General features: G+C 36.2%; 1 non-coding gene across 1 annotated transcript; it reads right to left on the reverse strand.

Moving 5' to 3' along the window:
- Positions 1–9,613: 9,613 nt before the first annotated feature.
- TRNAS-GCU (transfer RNA serine (anticodon GCU)) lies at positions 9,614–9,695 on the reverse strand. Its single transcript has one exon. It is a non-coding gene; the product is annotated as a tRNA-Ser (tRNA).
- Between the last annotated feature and the right edge of the window lie 384 nt (positions 9,696–10,079).

Here is a 10,079-nt window from a genome sequence, read left to right on the forward strand (position 1 = left end):
ATATAAGAGAGAGAGAGAGAGAAGAACGAGAGGCTACTGTGAGAGTGAGAATGAGAGAGTTGAGAGAGAGAGAGAGAAGAACGAGTGTAGAGAGAGTGAGAGAGTGAGAGAGAAGAACGAGAGTAAGAGTGAGAGTGAGACCAGTGAGTCACGGGTTTAGGGCTTGGTTTATTATTATTATTATTATTATTATTATTATTATTATTATTATATATAAGGGGTATAAAAGTAATTTTATTTCGGGAAAATTTGGGGATAGAGTCAGGGCGGGTCGGGGACGGGGTGGGGCCGGGGCTTGAACGCCGATCACCATCCCCGGCCCGAAACAAATCGGGGATTGATTTTCAAATACCGTCTTCTCCTCGTCGGAGGTATTTTTCGGGAAAAAACTGATCAAATTGGGGTCGGGGTCGGGGTCGGGGTCGAGGATCCCCGTCGGGCCGGTTTCAAATTGTCATCCCTGTCAAGGAACTCTCTAGGTTTGGTTTAGAGTGTTTAAGCAAAGGTTATGTAAATTGCAAGAGAGAGAATTGTAGAGAGAGAAATTTTCCAAAATTTTGCTCTCCAAAATTTTCTAAATTCCAAAATTTTTCTAATCTTGGCAACAAAAGAGAGGGTCATCTATATACAGAAATATATGAGAGACCCTCGAAAATATTCTTACAAACACAGCTGGAATGGTACATGCATCTGTAAGGACAGCTGGCAGAAAATATCTAGTTTTTTGCACTAGTGGCCGACAGGCCACATTAGTGGGCGGCATGCCACACTAGTGGGTGTACAAGTCCCTGGATGCTCATGCCTGAAAAAACACTGTTTGGGTCCAAAACAAGGCACAAGGTTTGTAGGCTGAGGTTTCCTGCTGAGACAATCGAGCATTTGGCAAGCGCACACATTCATCATTGAGTGATCAAACAGTGGCGCCCAAGTCTTAAGGGCCGTCAAAAATGGGGTGTCTACAGCCATCTATTCTTACTAAGTTTCCACAGATGGCGCCAAATTGTGAATGTTGATTTCTGACCTCACAACCAAACATATCTCTCTACTGAAATCTAGGGAACTTAGCTGGAGAGTATGCAGCAGAATAAATTAAGTCGAACACCTGCACACAAGAGAGTGAGAAATGCCGCAGTGGTTCGTCTACCCGGAGGCACTCCGACAATCAAGTCAGTCAACTTATCTCACAAGGATATCAAACAAGTGAATAATGCACAAGCAAAAGCATACTTTAGACTCACAGTGGTGTCTTACTTCTATAATAATCAGTACCCTTGTCCCCTAGAAGTCTCACTTCATAAGACTAAAGCACAACACTTACCTCGGACTCTTAGTTAGATAAAAATGATCCCTTTAAGGGCCTCATCACCATCCGAACTAAGCGCCTCAACTTATCTAGGACTCTGGTCATCTATCTAAATATCTCGGATTTCAATATTACCGCACTACATCTCGGCAATATCACAATCATCTCGACAACCTGGCTTGTCCACGTGGCACCTCGACTAACCATCTCGGTCATACGGACAACCCTAAAAATACATCTCCACAGTTTTCACTTTTTATGTAAATTCACACAACAAATGAAATGCGTACAAGTAAAATTCACTATATTTAGAAAATAAATAATGTCAAAATAATCAAAATATTGTGTTTAAATTTTAAATTTATAAAAAAAATAAAAATAAATTATAATTTTTTCATAGTTTTTGAGTGAGTGATTTTCTGACCACACTGCCCGCTTAGTAACCAGGTGGAGAGTACCGACAGAATAGATGGCACCTAGCTGACCTGCAATAGAAAGAGAAGATTCCGGCGGTGGTTCATCCACCCGGGGGCACTCCGACGATCAACTCAGTATATCTCTCAAAGATAAATCAAGTGCTAAACTCACAAGCTTAAGTACCAAAAGCATACCTTAGACCCATGGGGGTGCCTCTCTTTTATAGCCAACATAAATCTAGTCCCAATAGAAGCCTAACTTCTATGGACTCAGGATTACTGCTAATCTTGGACTCCCAGTAAGATTAGGATAAACTCTTTAAGAGTCTTATCTTAACACAAATTGAAGTCTTCTCTTATTCTAGGACTCTTGCCCCTCATCCGCTTATCACGGATTTCGATATCTTCAGAGGTAACCTCGGCCTATCCGAGATGACCTCTGTTTAACAACCAGTACACGTGGCACCTCTGCTGACACGTCGGCGTCACCTTGGCCACGTGTTGGTACTCAGAAAATATATCCCCACAACTACCCCCTAGGTTCTATTACCTCGACATTCTGAGGTGATGGAACCTACACTGTTCATTCATATATGCCCCTCTGTCCGAGATCAAACTCGCCGACCTCAAAGTTCCCTGGACTTTTACTGTCCACTTCTGTCAAGTATCAAGCTTCATGCTTTCCAAGCTGCTCGAGATCACACCTCCTAGCCGAGGTTCTTGTTCCTTTAATTCTTAAACTCCAAGAGCTTTGCAACTGCTCCACTCACATTCTTCGGTGGGTTCCCGACTTCCAGTCATCTATTTGACTCCGGCGATCTTCATATCGGCGTTCATTTTTCTTGGTAGGTTCATAAACTCTTTTATTAAGCTCAATCTTTCATAACTCTTCTAAATCCGTTTACTTGCCCTCTGTTGTCTTCTATTTTCGTCTGTTTTCAAGTTTTGAATTGTTTGAACGCCTGGCACTATTCTTGCCATATCCGCTTTCTGTTGCTAGCATCGTGTCTGGGTCATTACTTTCTTGTTCTTCACATACTTACTTAGTGCCTGTGCACTTGGCTTTATCCTTGAACTTTGTCATCTTCTTGACTCTGATTTTTCTCTTTCTAGCTCTTTTGCTTAAATCTGTCATTGTTCCAAGCTTTCAAGCTCTGCAACTGTTTTCGCTCCTCTCCTCCGGTGAAGCTTACGTCATTCTGTCATTTTTGCATCCGTCGTCAGACTTCGGCAATTCTCATTCTGGCTTCCCTCTTTCTGGTAAGCCACTGCTCCTCCTGGTTTTATTTCTTGTTGCTTTCCAAGAAGCTCTGCTTCATTGTTTAATCACCATTGTTGTTTTACCCGTTGTTTCCAAATCATCTTCTTGAATACACATTGTTCACACATCTGTTGATTTCTGACACTGTTCTTGGCTTGACATACCTGTGCAATCTTTTTGTCTTGATTTCCTGATAGCTTCATCACCATTCTTGATTACGAATTACATTCTTGTTTCTATTTTCTGTGTCTTTTTCTAGATTCTTGCTTTCAATCATTGTCTTCAAACTCCGAGGTGTCAATCACCAAGAAGAGCTTTGATCAAACTCTTCGGGAGATCGATGCTGAGCTCGAGGCCGAGAAGGCTGTTGAGAAGTCTTCCCAACTATCTTCTATATCTTGCCATTTGATGCCGAGTAGTTTTGTTTCCTTCTTTTACTCCTTGTACCTTGTACCTTGTACTTTGTCCTTTTTTGTATGCTTTTAATCCGGCCGACGTGCCATTTTGTAGTCTGAATAATTTATTTTTCAATATTCAGGTCGAAGTGCCTTCTTTCTTCTTTAAATGCATTTCTCTAATTTCTTCTTTGAATGAATGTCTTCTTTTTTCTGCTCTTGTATGATTCTACACTTAGAATAATTTGCATGTCTTCAAAGTACACCTTGACTGTGCAATCTCTTCGGGTAAAATACCTCTGTCACAACTTCTAATCTTGCTCATCTCGGCCTTGTCCTAACACTTGAAAATATTGTAACAAAGATTTTCACAAGTGTTGCTTAAGACTTGTCACTTTCTTAATGTCTTCTATCAAGACTTCAGTTTTCCATATTTCAAGTTTTTACAACCTGGTAGTTTCGGCAAGTACGAAGATATTGCTTGAGCTTGACTTTAACTTGTAAATTTTTCTCAAAAATTTCAACTAGTGTTTTAACCATTATCCTTTATCATAACCTCGACTTAACTTCAGCTTGTAAATTTTTCTCAAAATTTCGACAAGTGTTAAACCATCTTCCTTTCGATACGACCTCGGTTTAACTATAACTTGTAAATTCACACAGAATTTCAACAAGTGTTAAACATCATCTCGGTTCAACTTCAACTTGTAAATTCACACAGAATTTCAACAAGTGTTAAACATCACATCGGTTTAACTTCAACTTGTAAATTCACACAGAATTTCAACAAGTGTTAAATATCATGTCACGCCCCAAAATTTGAACAATTAAATATAAAATTAGGACTAAACCCCAATCAATATTCCATCATCCAAATCCTAGGGGTGAAACAAAAAAACTAAAACGCCAACTAAACCATCCACCATAATCTCATTACTAACAAATACCTCAACATTAAGTGCCAACAACTAGTCAAAACAACTTAAATAAAGTACGGTTACAAACCATTCTAAATTATTCCAATACTAAAGTCATAAAGAGAATAATAAATACATAGACTAATATCAATCCTAAGCTCAATAAAACAAAAGAAGTTCAAACGACAGGTTCAACACTATCGTAAATCCACGTCACCACTGTAACCCCAACTAATCCTGCAAAGGAAGCTCAGCTGCGCTCAAACAGAACGCACCCAAGTTGCCAAGAGACAAAACGGGTCAGTATACAGGTATACTGGTATGAGTACAAGATTTAACACCCATGTGTCTACCAGACGCAAATCAAAATATATTAAATTCTTACTACGGAACAAGACAAGTAGTTCCAACTGCACTGAGACGAATGGGTAGTTTTCCGAGATACGGTGGCATTTAGTTTCTTGTCCGTACACAACAAAATATAAATTGATTATAAAATAGACAAAATAGAAATAAAAATATGGTGGGTCAGCCCTGCATAAAAAGTTAGTAAGACCCACTATCCTGCAAAACAAATAACGTTAGTATAATTTAATCATAAGTAACTTGTTAAAAAAATATAAAATTAGACCGTTTCATACTTAAATAATTCGAATTGATCAAAACTCAAAGAACGAAAGTTGTACAAAATCAAATTTCCTAAAAGACAACATGAACGAATTTAACAGAAACTGAACAGGTTAAGAGAAAACTTGATATAAAAATCTAGACAGAATTCAATCGAAAAATCTGAAACTGAAAACGAACAAAAAACTGCCCTAAGATGATTTTTTTCGAAAAATTTCAAAACACGAAAAGTGTGCAGAATAATGTTTTACTTCAGTTTATGCAAAACCAATAAAAATGAGCTCGTTTTGTGGGTTAAAACAGCCTATAAAATCTGAATTACCAAAATGAATCAAACCGACAATAACCAAGGTCATCCGATTATAAGTTCTAATCAATCTTTTTAATAAAAAGGTACAACACAAAAGTTGTCCAAAATCACATATGCATGCCTCTGCTCAAATTTCATAATTTATCAAGATCGTTTACTATTTTTTTTTATCATGTACATAACAATACCATACACACTGTACTAATAAATTCATAATTAATTTTTTTGTACCTTAACTCCACCACTTCGGCTCTCCCCTTCCGGCCTACACATATATCCCATGTGCCTCCCGTATACCTAACACCGCTCCGAAGCCAAACTTGCACGGGGATATCGTCCCGAGTTTGACTCACACTCCCCGGATGGTTAGCATATACATACGCGTGCAAATCAAAGCACTCGTCTGCTCATAACGAGGCAACAATATATATATACACAACATCTCACACATGAGAATAAACATAACAATGCCGAGCTTAAGACATTCAAATAAATCTCATAATCCTCACTTTTTTTTTTATACACTCTTTCTCACCATCACTCAAATAAAACAACAATCCATGGAGTCATGGTGGAGTATAAGGAATTTATCTATGGGTTCCTAATTAATTTTAAATTTCATATAACCATGAGTGTGATTAAAACAATAAAATAAATCCATATAAAAATCCTAAATTTGACATACCCAACTAATCAAAATAATTAAATCCAATCAATAAAAACCCTAAACCTTACATACACAACTAAACAAAATAATTAAAATCAGTCAATTATCTAAGAACCCTAAACTTTTCATACACCACTAGTCAAAATAATTAAAATTAATCTATCATCTTTATGTAAACTCAAAATCAAACTAATATCAAACAAATAGATAAAAAACAAGAATTAAACATAAATCAAGAGAAGTGGATTTTGTACTCACAATACTTTATTGAAAATCAAAGAATATTTAGAAAACTACTAGTGTCACCAAAACAAAACCTTAATCTTTCCTTTTCTTCCCTCTCCTCTTTTTTCCTTGCTGCCGCCCATTTCTTTGTCTTTTTTGATTTCTCTCTCTCTCTCTCTCTCTCAACTTGGTCTCTCTCTTTTCTTTTTTATCTCCTAAACCTAATTGAATACTTCTATGTTATTGTATATATAATAACCTAAGAGCTAGTATAACCTAATAATATTATACTATAAACCTAAATCTCAATATATAATAGCTTAATAAACTATAATATGTAGTAAAATTTATTAATTACAACATTAAATGCCTTAGATATCACATTAAACCTTATGTAACCACCCAATTAATAATTACATCATTAAATTCATTAAATATCACATTAAATCTCATGTAACCACCCAATTAATAATTATAACATTAAATCCATTAAATATCACATTAACTCTCATGTGACCACACAATTAATAAAGTCAAAAATAAAATAAGATAATAATAACCATAATAATAATAAATAATGACTAAAGAAAATTAGGGTCGCTACATATCATCTCGGTTTAACTTCAACTTGTAAATTCATACAGAATTTCAACAAGTGTTAAACATCATATCGGTTTAACCAACTTGTAAATTCACACAGAATTTCAACAAGTGTTAAACATCATATCGGTTTAACCAACTTGTAAATTGCTACAAATTTCAACAAGTGGTAAACATCATATCGGTTTAACCAACTTGTAAATTCACACAAAATTTCAACAAGTGTTAAACATCATATCGGTTTAACTAACTTGTAAATTCACACAAAATTTCAACAAGTGTTAAATATCATCTCGGTTTAACTTCAACTTGTAAATTCACACAGAATTTCAACAAATGTTAAATATGACCTCGGTTTAACTTCAACTTGTAAATTCACACAGAATTTCAACAAGTGTTAAACATCATATCGGTTTAGCCAACTTGTGAATTCACACAGAATTTCAACAAGTGTTAAACATCATATCGGTTTAACCAAGTTGTAAATTGCTACAAATTTCAACAAGTGGTAAACATCATATTGGTTTAACCAACTTGTAAATTCACACAGAATTTCAACAAGTGTTAAATAATGATTTCGGTTTAACTTCAACTTGTAAATTGTCCACAAATTTCAACAAGTGTTAAACAATTATTTCGGTTTAACTTCAACTTGTAAATTGTTCACAAATTTCAACAAGTGTTAAACAATAATTTCGGTTTAACTTCAACTTGTAAATTGTCCACAAATTTCAACAAGTGGTAAACATAATCTCTCTTCTCTTTGCCCCCTACATGGCTTTCACGTGCTCTTTTGTGGACCTTATAAAAGGTCTTCAACCTGGCTAACTGTAGTCTGACCTTGTATGTTTTCTTTTTATCTTCTAGGATCTGAGATCTGCTCACTGAGCTCTTCTCTTCTCGGGCTTAAGTACCGAGGTCTTGTCTGCTGGAATCTTGGATCTACTCTATCAGGTTGAGCTCTTCTCTTCTCGGACCTACTCATCTAGGTCGAGATCATGCCTTCTGGGATTCGGGATCCAGGATCTGGAATCCGGAATCTACTCACTTAGGCTGAGCTCTTATCTTCTCGGACCTACTTATTTAGGCCGAGATCTTGTCTTCTGGGATCCGGGATCCAGGATCTGGAATCCGGGATCTGCTCACTTGGGCTGAGCTCTTCTATACTTAAATGTCATCTCCTTGGGAGCACTATGCCCCCTGTCTTTGCGTTCCTTCTGGAAGGGTCTTCACTCCGTTTATGTCGACACATTCTCCATCTTTGCTAAACTCGTCGTTTCCGATACATTGATCTTGTACAATGATGGCCATCTATTCTCCTTTCTTTCCCACAGACGGCGCCAAATTGTGTGAGTGATTTTCTGACCACACTGCCCGCTTAGTAACCAGCTGGAAAGTACCGGCAGAATAGATGGCACCTAGCTGACCTACAACAGAAAGAGAAGATTTCGGCGGTGGTTCGTCCACCCGGGGGCACTCCGACGATCAAGTCAGTATATCTCTCAAAGATATATTAAGTGCTAAACTCACAAGCTTAAGTACCAAAAGCATACCTTAGACCCATGGGGGTGCCTCTCTTTTATAGCCAACATAAATCTAGTCCCAATAGAAGCTTAACTTCTATGGACTCAAGATTACTGCTAATCTTGGACTCCTAGTAAGATTAGGATAAACTCTCTAAGAGTTTTATCTTAACACAAACTGAAGTCTTCTCTTATTCTAGGACTCTTGCCCCTCATCCGCTTATCTCAGATTCCGATATCTTCAGAGGTAACCTCGGCCTATCCGAGATGACCTCTGCATAACAACCGGTACACGTGGCACCTCGGCTGACACGTCGGCGTCACCTTGGCCACGTGTTGGTACTCAGAAAATATATTCCCATAATTTTTTTCTTCTCTCTTCTCAAATCCTAAATAATTAATTTTTAATTTATTCACATAAGAAATGTTTCTCGAGGAACATAATAAATAAAAAGGGCATGGCTCATAAATCTTACTAGGTTGGTGGGAAGCAGGACAAAGAATTTCACTCGACTAATGTTCAACCTTTTTCTTTTCTTTTTTTTTTGGAACCAAAAAAAAAAATCCTCCGTGAACGCATTTGCAGATCCTAACTCTGAGATAATCGATTGACAATCAGACTTAATTTAAGAATAATTGACGCAAATAATTGGTCCACACAAATTTTCATTTATAACTTTTTTAATAGAGATTATTTTTAAATAGTAATGATACGTTCACCAAATTTAGATATCCTTTAATATGTTATAAATACATTATTATAAGTTATGAAAAACTGGGTTCATTAAACTATGCACAGTGTAACAAAAAAAAAAAATTTTTTAAATTGATACTTAAATATAATCATTACAACATTATTAGTTCTTAAATTGGACATTGACGATTAAAATGATTTTTCTATTTTTTCTTAGTTTTGATTTTAGAAAAAAAAAAACTCATAAACATGGAGCTTTTCTAAAACCCCTAACCACCTGATCTCTTTAGGGTCCGTTTGGCAAGCAAGGTTAGGGCTAAAATAGTCACAAAAGACAAAATAGGCTATTTTAGCCACAACAAACAAAACATGGCATCTAACCCATAATCATTACACTCTTCTGTCACAAAAAAAGTCAAAAAAGTCAAAAAGTCAAAAAATCTTTCCCAAACCAAACTTTTTAGCCCAAGCTAAAATAACCAAAAAAACTAAAAAGTCAAAAAGCTAACCCACTACCTAAACGGAGGCTTAGTAAGCTGCAAAACTCACATACTTTCAAATATTCCCCGGTTCAAATATCATTGACTATTTTTTCACTTTTCCCTTCCAAGAAAAAACTGTGAATACTGAAAAAAAATAAATAAATAATAATAAAATTATTATTTAACATCATTTCGTCGCCTGAGAGATTCGAACTCTCGCGGGGAAACCCCATGTACTTAGCAGGCACACGCCTTAACCACTCGGCCAAAGCGACGGTTGTTGAACCAAGATATATTTAATTTATATTTAAATATTAATATATAAATAGCATATAGTCAATTTGGTAGGATCATGTTCAGGTCATCAAAAAGTATCAGGATCCTCTAGGGTAAGAATCCTGAAGTGATCTCCTAGAGTGTGAAATCTAACGGTTGAAAACAAAACTAACCAAAACGACGTCGTTTTGGTTAGTAAGTTGAAAAAAAAAAAAAAAAAAAATGTTTGATTTCAAAAACACAACCTCTGTTTCTTGTATTCAATGCTTCTCCATTTTTAGCCTTTACTTCCTATTCAACCCAAAATCTTTTGATTCTTAATCTTTATTCCCAAGTTCATGTTCTTATTCTTTATTCCCAAGTTCATGAACTACCCATAAAAA

This window comes from Camellia sinensis, chromosome 3 (genome assembly GCF_055761805.1).
Source record: "Camellia sinensis isolate YWXY chromosome 3, ASM5576180v1, whole genome shotgun sequence".
Lineage (NCBI taxonomy): Eukaryota > Viridiplantae > Streptophyta > Magnoliopsida > Ericales > Theaceae > Camellia > Camellia sinensis.